Source organism: Scatophagus argus, chromosome 16, assembly GCF_020382885.2.
Source record: "Scatophagus argus isolate fScaArg1 chromosome 16, fScaArg1.pri, whole genome shotgun sequence".
In the NCBI taxonomy this organism is placed as follows: domain Eukaryota; kingdom Metazoa; phylum Chordata; class Actinopteri; family Scatophagidae; genus Scatophagus; species Scatophagus argus.
The window spans coordinates 8057311-8069311 of record NC_058508.1 but is presented as its reverse complement, the minus strand read 5'-3'; the positions used below and the strand labels follow the sequence as shown (position 1 = coordinate 8069311).

The following is a 12001-nucleotide window of genomic DNA, read 5'->3' as shown; positions in this document are numbered from 1 at the left end:
ATTCCTCAGTAGCAACAGTGCCAGTTTTATTTTTGCATTACTTACATTTTCCACTTGATGGCACCAGCTCAGAACAAAACTTCATGCTGCTGTTATGCTTGGAAATTCAGTTGTACATGATTCTGTGTGTGTGTGTGTGAAAAGTATAATATGATCCAAGCATTTTGCTTGGGTTTTCTCAATATGAAGCCCTATTTTGGACCTTACAGTGTTTGAGTCTGGCCTTCTACTGTTTAAATTCTCTGTCTCAGATCTGTGGAGTAAATATTCATTCCTCCTGGACAGCAGTTTCCCTGTTTCCAGTCTTTATGTAAAGTTAGCTGGTGGCTGGCTGTAGCTTCATATTTACTGTACAGACATGACAATATCTTCTCATCTACAACTGTGAACAAGAAACTGAATAAGCTTAAATTCCAAAATTTTCTTTTAAGAGAGAACACTAAGAAATGGAAAGAAAGCCAAAGACATTCAGCAACCGGTCAGTGTCGTATTATTTTCTTAACTGCACTGGACGTGGAAGAGGCATGCAGTGTTTTCATATAGTATCTCCCTGTTGCTATAATTTGGACAAAGGCACAAGCTTTGTTGTTCAGAGAAAAACTGCACAAGGTGACTCAGTACACCTTACACTTCATGTGCTCACTGATTTGAAAGAAACATGTAACTATGGATGTCACTACAAAGTTTAGAGCATGTGAAAAGATGTGACGCCTCTATTTCAGTGCATCAGTTAAGTGCACACTGGTGTGTTAGCTGTGAAGATGTCGTATTTGTTGGGAGGAGAGATCTCCCGATGGGAGATACACTATATAGACATAAGTATTGGGATGGGGCTGTTCGCTGGGCAAGTATGCTATGCTTCCAAATTTGTTGCAACAGTTTGGTGAAAGCCCTTTTCTATTCCAGCATGACTGTGCCCCAGTGCACAAAACAAACTAGATAAAGACCCAGAGTGTTCAGATGTTGTTTAAGCTCTGTTTTCAGCTCTGTGGTCATATTGAGGACATTTAATGCTGGTGCAGTCTTGTAGCAATATACTTAATGGTTTTTAGCATTTGGTCATTCCCATTTTTAGTATTTTGCATGCACCTGTGACAAGTGTGACTGTGAGAAATTATAAACATCAGGAAACTGAAGCTGAATACTGTCATGTGTATATACAAATAAATTAACATGTCTAAATTCAGATCCACATTTTTCTGATTATACCATACAGTTATGGCACAGTCTTCAACTGTGCCAGGCGTTTTAGAAAAATGGTTAACACATATTTATTTTGCCAAAGCCATAAAGGATGTTTGCTGAGCTGGGGCTTGGTGCACAAAGGCTAAGAGAAGCAGCTATCAGATCTCTGACAGCAGAGTGGACCGATTGTGAGGAATTTAAGAGAACGACGAAAGCCAGACGTTCAGCCAGCTGGCAGTCCTCGTGAAAGCAATTCTATGCATCCCACCAATGTCTCCTCAGAGAAAACCTTCATAAAGATAAAAAAAAAAAATCACTGAAAATAGGAAGAGTGTGGACAATGGCAGCCTCTATTCTCATTTGTATCTCAAGATCTATAAAATCACTGGCTACAAATATTCTCCAACACCGAGTCTGCCAAGTCTGCTACCTTTAATTAGTGAAGATTTTTATCTTATCTTATCTTATCTAGTGAAGACTTTGAAGAAAACTCTGCAATTCACACCAAAACAAACAAGATGGATAAATAGCAACATAGGAAAGAGAGAAAATGTCCACAGTTTCAAAAAATTGGCCAATAAGTAAAACTAGATCTGTTTTCACATCTAGTTTTGTGAAGATGATGTCGTGATCCCTGTCCGTTAAGTGTTTTATTTTTTCCTCATGTTTCATGTCTTGTCTTCCTGTTTTATTTTGCGATCACTCACCTCTGTCTCTGTTCCAGGTTCCTGTCTGTCCTGCCTCCTCCTCGTCTGTGCACACCTGATCCCTGATTGTTTCTCCCACACCTGTCTCTTATCACTCCCCATTAGTCTTGTGTATATATACCCTCTTGTGTCTTGTCTTGTTGTTCATAGCTTCACGTTCCAGCATTATTCACAGCCATAGTCTTTGCCTCTTAGTGTTTGATCTCTGCTCGTTTTTGACCTCGTCTTTTTGCCTCTCGACTTTGATACTTTTGCCTGGTTTGACTGCCTTTTTTGTGTACCGACCTCTGCCCGGAATAAACCTTGTTTTCTGCTCTACCGACTCGAGTCGTGCACGTGAGTCCTCCTTTCACCTAGCCAGGTCCGTGACAGATGATTATTTCTTTTGTCTTGGCCACACTGATTGAGATGGCTGTTATGACACCAGATGGGCAGCTTTACACAAAGGGTTTGTTTTCCATAGAAGGCCAACTAAGGCGATGTCATCTGCATCCTTAAACAAAGTATTTCATTGATCATAAATCCATTGGTATAAAAGAGCAAGAAACACAGAGAAAAAACACGTTTATCCTCTGTGGGCAGCTGGAAAGAAAGTCTCTGATCCGGAGAACTAACCCTGTATTAATGTTGAGATCAGTGGGCCTTCTCAAGGGAATATGCGTCTTCACTGAAATAAAAGCTGTACTAATAAAACTGTGAATAAAACCATGGCATATCATTTAGGGTGCATAAGATGTATTAAGTATTGGCAGCACAGCTATGTTTCTTTTATATGCAAACTGGAGTGTATGGCCACAGTAGTGGTCAATTCTAGAGGTTATTGCAATAGGCCAAAAATCATTTGGTATTCCTTGTGCCTTGCTTTTCGGCAAGGCCTGATTATTGAGAGCTTCCATGATTTTGGCACTTGAAGCAACATCATCCTCGTTGATAAATATTGATGCCTCTGCAGGGACATTTTTGCATATCCCATCACAGTCTGTCTTGCCATCCATGGTGTCAAATCTACAGTAAAAGTTAGTCATCAAGAATTATTATTCACAAGACTGTCACTGTTTTAACTGGATCTGCCCATTGATGTGTTTGGTCCCTGCCACACATATTTTATATTGCCACTTAAAAGTACCCTTTGTTTTATTTTTAATATGAATTTTCATCTTAAAAATTTCCCCATTAACTATCTCCATTTCTCTTGATATCAGAGCAGACAGCAAACTTCCTGTCAGTGAAACAGCTTTGCTTTTGTTTTGATGTCCAGGACTTGTTATTTGGGAAAATTTTCACAGTTTTGGTTTCAGCCAAGTGTCTTCACAGGCTTGAATAAGTGTGAGTTCATCAGCATCCTGGCAGGCTAGAACAAAAACATCCTAATTAGTCTCCTCAAAGTCCCTGAGTGGCTCTTTACACCTCCCAGACAACACCTGTATTTGTTTGGTGTCAGATTTCACTCTTTTCAACACAGCCTTGTCTGTGGGCAAATGATGAATTACACTGTGGTCCGATTTCCCACCGGGGGTCTGCAAACTGTAAGTGTTAAGGTGTTTGGCCAATAAAGCAGATTCTAATACAACACAAAGAAGCCAGAAATTCTAAAATGTGAATGCTTCACACAGATCTCCGACCTGGCAGCATAGCAGATCCTTATAGCTCACCCAAATATGATATGATTACAGTCTGCCCTACTGTTGTTGAATAATGGACAGAAAGCATCATGATGCTGCGGTAAAGTTGACCCTTGACCATTTGGATATGAAATACCATCATTATATCCCATTAGGCATTTGTGTGAAATTTTGTCATAATTAGTGTATCAATTATTGTGTTATGTGTTTTGTGAGGTGTCTATGACCTTTGACCACCAATATCTAACGATCATCTTTGAGTCAAAGTGGACTTTCGTGCCAAATTTCAAAAAAGTCTCTCAAGGTGTTTTTGTTATACCACATTCATGGGAATGAGAGGATGGATGGACCCACAAACATAATGTTTCACCGCTGTCAGCAGTGCACATACATGCAAAGCAGAGAGGCAAGCGCCTCTGTGCTCAGAAAGAGAGAGAATTTACACCATTTACTTTCAGATCTTTCTTTTACAGTCATTTTTTTGGAGCTCATATGCAGTGCTGCTTTACATGATTGCTATGTATGACAGTTACTGTCCTTGCCATCATGAGCAGAAGAAAGTGGCTGTTGCTGAGTCATTATTAAAAGCTCTGACTAATTGTCAAAACTGTAGAACAATGTAACCAACACACCTTCAGCTTTATATGGGCAAATCAAACTTTCACAGATTCTGGTAAACAGTAGTCACACATAGTGAACATCAATATACATACCATCTTATATTGTCTTTGTTGTATCAAACATTTTAGCTGTCTTGTGTTGATACAGGGACATCACTGCTTCTGCAGTTACGATTCACTGATGGGAAACTCTAACTTCAACCTGACCTGAAGGACCCTCTACTGATGGTAAGTCCTGCTGACTGCATTCATTACATAGATAGATAGATTGATCCCAGGCTGGGAAATTGCAGTGCAGCAGCAGCAATACACACAACAAGCTAAACAAAATGTTAAAAATAGCAAAATAAAAAGTGGCATATATAAAATATATATACAAGGCAATATAAAAAGTATATATACAACAGTAAGCAGTGTAATGTAGTGCCAAATAAAGTAGAGGTAGAGTGTAAGGTGCCAGTAGAATGTAAGGTGAGTGAGTAAAACATGTAAACCCTGAACCTTAATAGGTTTTTCTACCTTAATGCCAATTCTGGCATCACAACTCTGGGTGTCTACACTAAGAACAAATATTATTTCTTTCAAATTTGTGTAACTAACTACGTGGAACCTATTGATAATATAGCATAATGCCAGGGATTGCTGTGGCACTAAAAATGACTGAATGGATGTAAGTTATAGCTGAACTGCAGATATTTATATTCATATTGGTGAAGAAAGATCCATCCATTATTATCTATCATGGCTTGTTCTTTGCAGGGTTGTTGGGGCCTAACCTGCATGTTTTTTGGATTGGAACTCCATACAGACAAACTGAACACAGAAAGGCCTTGGATTTGAACCCAGAACCTGCACCATTGTGCTGTCTGAAGAGAAATCATGCCATTTAATCAGTATTGATACCAATACCAGTCAGATAGCTTGCATTGGTATATCCCTAATACCTCATCCTAGTGCACTTATTTATAACTTCAGTATTGAAGGTCTCAACCTAAATATATTCAGTCTAAGGGTGTATACATCAAAAAGGGATTACACAGAGAGACATACAGTGGGCGGCTGTGGCTCAGAAGGTGAAGCTGTTGCCCACCAAATAGAAGGTTGGTGGTTCAGTCCCCTCTTCCCCGCAGCCCATATGCTATATAAGTGTCTCTCCCCGAATTGCCATTTGTATGTCAGTGTCCATGTGAATGATCAGCAGGTGGCTCCTTGCATTCCCCTCCTCTGCGCCAGTGTATGAGTGTTTGTGTGAATGAGTGAATGCTGACTTGTGTGGTGAAGATTAGAGGTATAAGTACAGTCCATTTATGATTTTAAAGGCCTTATACGTTCTTCAACAAAAACTCACAAAGACATATACAGATGCAGAAGTATAATTCTGTTAGAGGCACTAGCCTCAAGACTAGTGGTTACAGTGACTATAATACACACTCTCTCAAACACACACGCACACACACACACACACACACACACAGTTTGAGTTGGGGCCAAAGGTGATTTGCATGGGCAGGTGGGCAGTGGAGTGTTTTGGAGTGTGTGTATCAGAGGGACAAGGCCATGACATGCAACAACACCCTGACAGACATAGTTTCCTCAGGTCAGCAGAGAACTTAAGGAAGCACTGCTGTAAACTTGGCTCTGTATGAAGTCAAGGTGAGATGCTGAGATGCTGGCAACAAGTGCATTGAAGGTAGAAATGCAGTATTTGACTGCTCTAGCAATTTGTTTTTCAGACTTTGAGAAGAATTACAGGAGCTGCTTTGGATGTCGAGCTGAGAAGGTTAAAGACTCCATGGCGCTAAACCTGGACTGACGGGACACTGGAGAGGATGACCGGCTGTCACACAAGTGGACAATGGCAGACAACTACTTCCAAAGAAGCAACTGAAAGTAAGTAAAAGTGCATGAAGAAAAAGGTATTTTTACTTTTTAGTTCTAAACTTAAATACATTCAGATATTGGCAGATGTGATAAAGGAGTGTCCCCAAGACAAGAAATAGAGATGGAAAAGAGAGCCAAAGCAAGACAGAGGTTCTAACTGTCGGAGACAAATGATGCATAGGAAGTAGCAAACTGACAGATTGTAATGTTTAACAGCCTTTTTGTTCCCTTTGGATGGTCTGCATTCTTTTGAGCTCTGAATTTCTTGAATATAATCTGAGGACATTTTTCTGAACAGAAGTATAGCTGCGTTGCAAAAGTTACACAAGTTAGACTCCTTACTGTTGCCAAAAATATTTTCCTCCTGAGCAAACCACAACCGTCCTGCCAGAGCGAACCACACGATCATTTATCCAAAAAATATCTTTTGAAAGAGTCTCAGAAAGACTTCCAGCAATCATGAATGAGTGATGATATCTCAACCACTCTGACACAGAAAAAAAATCACATGCCTGATCTTTTGGGAGAAATTTCTCTTCAGTTATGAATAATCTGTTTCTACACTCCCAAAGTTATAACAGATTTTTAAAAAAACTGAAAAACATTTTGTTCTGCAGTCCGAAACACATAGTCGGCACCCCTGTCTGCAGCTCAGAGAACTGACCTCGCTGAACCTGCTGTGTTCTTTAACCGTACACTTGAAGTTTCCAATGAAAATGTGACAGATTTTCCACAAAACTTTCAATCAATCAATCAATCAATCAATGGCTTGTTAATTTCAGAAAGAGGCAGGCTTTTCATTTGTAGCTGGCCAAATAAAGGAACAGCATCATTCTTGTATTGCAGTCTAAAACTAGTTGATACCAGTAATAAATTATGAAGTCTGATCTCACATTTTGGCCTTATTTTATGCTGACCCTGTTTGACTCCTTAGCTTACATACTAGGAAAAGCATATGCTCAAATGGTATATTTCATTTTTTAAAAAAGTTTGTTAATAGATTTTACTCTTTTATAAGGCAGTAACAGTGAAGAGGTGACAGGAAACATTTTAACATTACGAAAGGCTTTGGCTGAGGACTAACCAATGTGCTTGGCAAAACATAACCTGTCTGAGTTTAAGTTGGCTGTGGTTGCTGGAGTGTAAACTTTCTTAAACCCAATAAAGGACTGGCTCCTGTAGGAATAAATAAGAGTAGTAACTAGTAGCTACATATAGCTTGTATTAGAGCTTTTAAACACACTGTTTAATTCGTTCTTAACATCTTTGCTCCTTTGTTTTTGGTTTTGTCAAGTAAAGAAAGACGCAACCCTCCAAAAGCTTGACAAACTCACTGCATTTAGTTATGGTTGCTAAGATATCACTGGACAATTGCTGTTTGGGGTAGGTTTGTGTCAAAATGGTCAATTCAAACACATAAAGGTGAAATATATATATGTATATATATACAGAAGATCTTTCATGCTCTGCTATGCTTAGTTGCTTGGGGCTGATCTGTAGAAATTTAAGATGTTTTCTCAGAACAAAGTGCTGGGGCGCTACAGGGAGTTGAGCCCTGCGCTGTATAGCTGACTTTACTGATGAGCTGAAACAGGAAGCCCTAAGCAACTAAGTGACAGCACAGGGAGCAAAAGATATGAAGGCACACAGAAAAAACAGAGAGCTGGGTCAAGAGAATGAGAGGGGGAGGACGCAAACAGAATTAGATAGAGACACACAAAGAAACCGACCCGAGGCGATGGATGGATACATACATACATACATAAACACAGCCAGTGTTGCACAGATTCTGTCTGCTTTTATGCCAGTCTTTCCACAGGATTTTGGGTTTTATTTTTCTGCAGCTCCTCCTGTTGTTCTATGTCACACCTTCATGAGGCATTGCTTGAACCACCTTTTTCACATTTCATCCATTTCTCACTAACAGTGTTGGAATTAACGTGTGCTTCTGATTTATGTACCATGTGTTCTCGCGTTTTTCCTTGCTGTGGCCTTATGCTATTTGCCGCTGCAGTGTGGCATCACCCCTTCCCCAACCTAGATCATAAAAGATTGATCAGAGAGACAGAGCAAAAGGAAAAATAGAGGGAGAGAATTGGATCGCAGGGAGAACACAGGGGACTGAGCTGCAGTATCTTTGACTTCGTGTTTTGCTGCTGTCGAGTCTTGTTGTCTTAATTAGATCCAAACTCAACACGGTAGTCAGGTCCTCTGAACCTCACCCCAAAACAACAGATATTCACCCACCCACACAAACCCACATAAACACATGCAAGGAGACAGAGACACATAGTGATAGACATGGCCAGGACAGCAGAGAAGTCAGACAGAAATTCAGCGAGAGAGAGACTGACTGCATTTTTGTCAGAAAGTTTATTTTGATAACTTAATGAGTCATCAACCAACAATGTTTTTGACATATTTTCAACATCACCGAAAATGATCATCTTAAATTTACCATGTTATTTACCACATAATATATCACAATATTCTGCATGATTACAATCTGTAATCTCAAATCCTGCTGTGTGAGAGGCGATGGGATTCATTTAGTCCCTAAAACAATGTTGATTACGTGCTTGAATGCCTTGGCATTATTGTTCCTCATTCAGCAATCACAAAAGACAGTTGGACTGAATTGATTTAAACTCAAGTGAATGAGATCGAATTGTGCATTGTGTGCACGGAGGCAGAGGCGGACCAGCTAACTGCAAAACTCAGTGCAATGAATTAATTCAGCTGCTCACAGGTGCCAGATGCAAGAGTGGCTGATTAAAAGGTGGGACCTGCATAGGGAATTAGAACAATAGTGCTTCTTAAATCTAAATGTTAATCTAATCTGACGTTAAATGAAGGAGACTGCTTTGAATGCAAAACATGTGGAAGAAACATGGAAGCTGGTTTATTATGGGCAGGCATGCCCACAGTAATCAGACTTTCAAATGGTGTCCTGTAATCTTATAGGAAAAGTCACCCATGAAATTCTGTTAAACTGTACTCTTTTATTTTTGACATGTGCAATGCTTTCCATTTTTTTTTTAATGTAACATTGATTTTTACTGTACCCACTTGTGTATTCAGCTGCTGTGTTTCTTTCTTTATTTAGTTTTATGACACTTCTCAAAATGATGCAGAAAGTTGAGCAGAAAGCAAAAAGCAACTTTGCAGTGCTTTGTTCTAATTCTGAGACAAAGACAAATCTACAATGTAATAAGCAGTTTTTATTATGTTGCTATTAGTGGATACTTTGGTTTCTCTACCACTGCTTGAATAGGTCTCTTCCAATATGATGTTTGAAGCTTCAAAAAGTGAGTTTACAAAGAAGTCCTTTCTCTTTGATTGTGGCAGACACCAAAGACAGGTGTGTTTACAGCATTGATATATATATATATATATAAAGATGGATGATGCATCTCCACTCCACTGAAAAATTAAGCCAAAGTATCCCAGAAACAAGCACTTCATTCTTGTGCTGGTGACATCATTTGGAGCCAGAGTCCGTGCAATAGTGATTAGGTGGCAGAGCCACAGGATTTAGGTTTGACCCATACAGCTGGTTGTGAGCAGGGCTTAGCTGTCAGTCATGACATTTCACTCTCTTTTTTTACAAGATCATATACTAATTAATTAATTTTTGTTGGGCTAAACTTGAGATCTGATTTGTGATTTTACTTGTGACTTTGACTTGTGAAGTAAAATCAATCAGTTCACGTCTGGTTTCGTGATACTGTTGTATTGAAATGTATTTGATCTCTCGAATGTTTGGCTTTTTATTAAAAAAAAGCTGCTTGACTGAATCGCTGTAGGAGACAGGTTAGTTATTGTGGAGAGGGAACATAAAAGCTTAAGATGAAGGAGATTAATGGTGATAAATGAGTGGAAAAATAGCAGCTCCTGCAATGCTGAGAGACTGTGGTGATGCAGATTAGCTCAAAGCAATTCTGAGAGAGAAGTGATGCAGAGTGACGGGATTTAATCATAATCACTGAGTGTTGATGATTTTATTTTTATTAAGTATTTTATTTATTTTTTATTTGCTATATTGAGTAGTTCTGTGATTTATACCAAATTGAGAGCATTGTGTGTTTAGTCACATTTTCTTATACCAGCAGGAAGAGAGCTCACTTTTTGACTTTTGAGATTAAAAGGTGGAATGATCTTCGCTCTCGCCTATCAGCCTATCTGCAGTCGCTGATGTGGTACCTGTCAGGTGTTTATGTACTAAATCTGAGGCGATCCATCAGAATGAGTCACGGGGGTCAAATGGAACTCAGCTACTCAGGTCAGGTACTCCAGTCCCCATCCATGCTGGAATATTGAATGATGTGTGCCCTTCCCTCTCTCAACAAATACAGCTATTGTTTCCTCAAACAATGTGCAGACCTCCCGGCCGGACAGCAGGCAACTGCAGGTAGCAAGATAGCCGTGAGCATAGTCAGCAAAGCTTTAATGGCGAAATAAAAGTTAACATATGGGAAGAAGCGTTCCCAGCCAACAGTCACTGATTAATTGCAGCTGATTTCAGGTCAGGTCATTGGCAGAGTAGCTTGCTACCTGATGACTGACTGGTTTACTGACTGGATTGAAGTATTTTACTTCCAAAGAGTTAATTTAAAAGAGCACACACAAACACAAAGACACTACATTTAATTTTCACCCTTGTATCTGTGATAAGACCTCAGCACACACACACACACACACACACAATGAAGCCAGAGTAATTATGGATGTGTCCAATCACAATTAATTTCCTAATTTCCTTGAGTTTAATTAATTTTCTGCAGTAGGTCTTGGCTCTGTCTATCCATCAGGTTTTATGTGCTGCTGTGCCACCAACCTCTCCATCTACCATCATTTCCCTTTTAAAGCAGACGTATTGATCGGGGCTTGTCGTCGTTTTATGAAGTAGTCCTCAGTGCTCGTCCCTGTATTTCTTTCTTTTATATTCCTGTTGCTATGGCACTGAAAGCAAGAGGAATTTGACTTGTCACTGCAGTAATACAAATGGCGGTCCCATGACATAAACTGTAATATATGGCCTTAGATGACATTTGATGTTTCAGCAGAGGCTGAGCAAAGACATCAAGCATTTAAGAATGAGGTAAACGCTGCAAAGTCAGAGTCAACCAGCCACCTCCCCTCTCATGCCGCCTTTATTCTCTGCTGTGCTTCCCAAAAATTTTCTTTTGTTTGTTTGAACCCTGGGTGTGTGTCTAAACTACAAAATCAGAACAGTCCAGTAGTTTATTAGTAGTAATATTTTTTAAAATGCAGACAGTAGAGATAGATAAGATAAGATAATCCTTTATTAGTCCCATAACTGGGAAATTACAAAGTAGAGGTAGTAGTACAGGAGAGCCACTGTGTGCTTTTAAAGAGGGAAAAAGCGGCATAAACTGATAGATTAGACGGGAAGGGATGGAGAGTGAGATTTAGATAGATAGATGGAGAAGGAGAGTGTTCTTCCTCAGGAGGCCTGCAGTTTAATTGAGTTTATGAAGCAGTGGACAGAGCAGATTGATGGAGGACATCCATCTAATAGCACCATGATGTCTGTGGAGCTCTTGGCTGTGTCTTCTGTCTTGCTCTTTCTTTCACCTGATCTTTCTCTCCGGTTTCCTCCTTTATTCTTCCTCTACTCATCTCACTTACTGACCTGCCACCTCCTGCCTTATACCTTTTCTACACTCGCACACACTCTTTAATACCGTATGGCCATATTCTTTACACCATCTGTGCTTTTACAGTCTCCATCATCATCTCAATATATTCCTCATTTTCCTTCTTCCCTCACTGTTGTCAGTTCATCTCCTCATTTTCATCATTTTCACACCTATATCTCTGCTTTGAAATAAATTATTCTTTTATGTATTACATTTTAATTAAATTATACTATATATTAAATTGTAGAGTACAAACAAGGCGCCAACAGGCTTAGCCGATATGTCCTGTCACAGTGGACAATTTCAGTATATTTTCAATGTAC

At 39.5% G+C, this 12001-nt stretch overlaps 1 long non-coding RNA gene across 1 annotated transcript; it reads left to right on the top strand.

The window, feature by feature from the left end:
- Positions 1-1848: 1848 nt before the first annotated feature.
- Positions 1849-6799, top strand: LOC124073538. Its single transcript, XR_006845690.1, has 3 exons — positions 1849-2228; positions 4283-4362; positions 5868-6799. It is a non-coding gene; the product is annotated as an uncharacterized LOC124073538 (long non-coding RNA).
- Positions 6800-12001: the final 5202 nt, after the last annotated feature.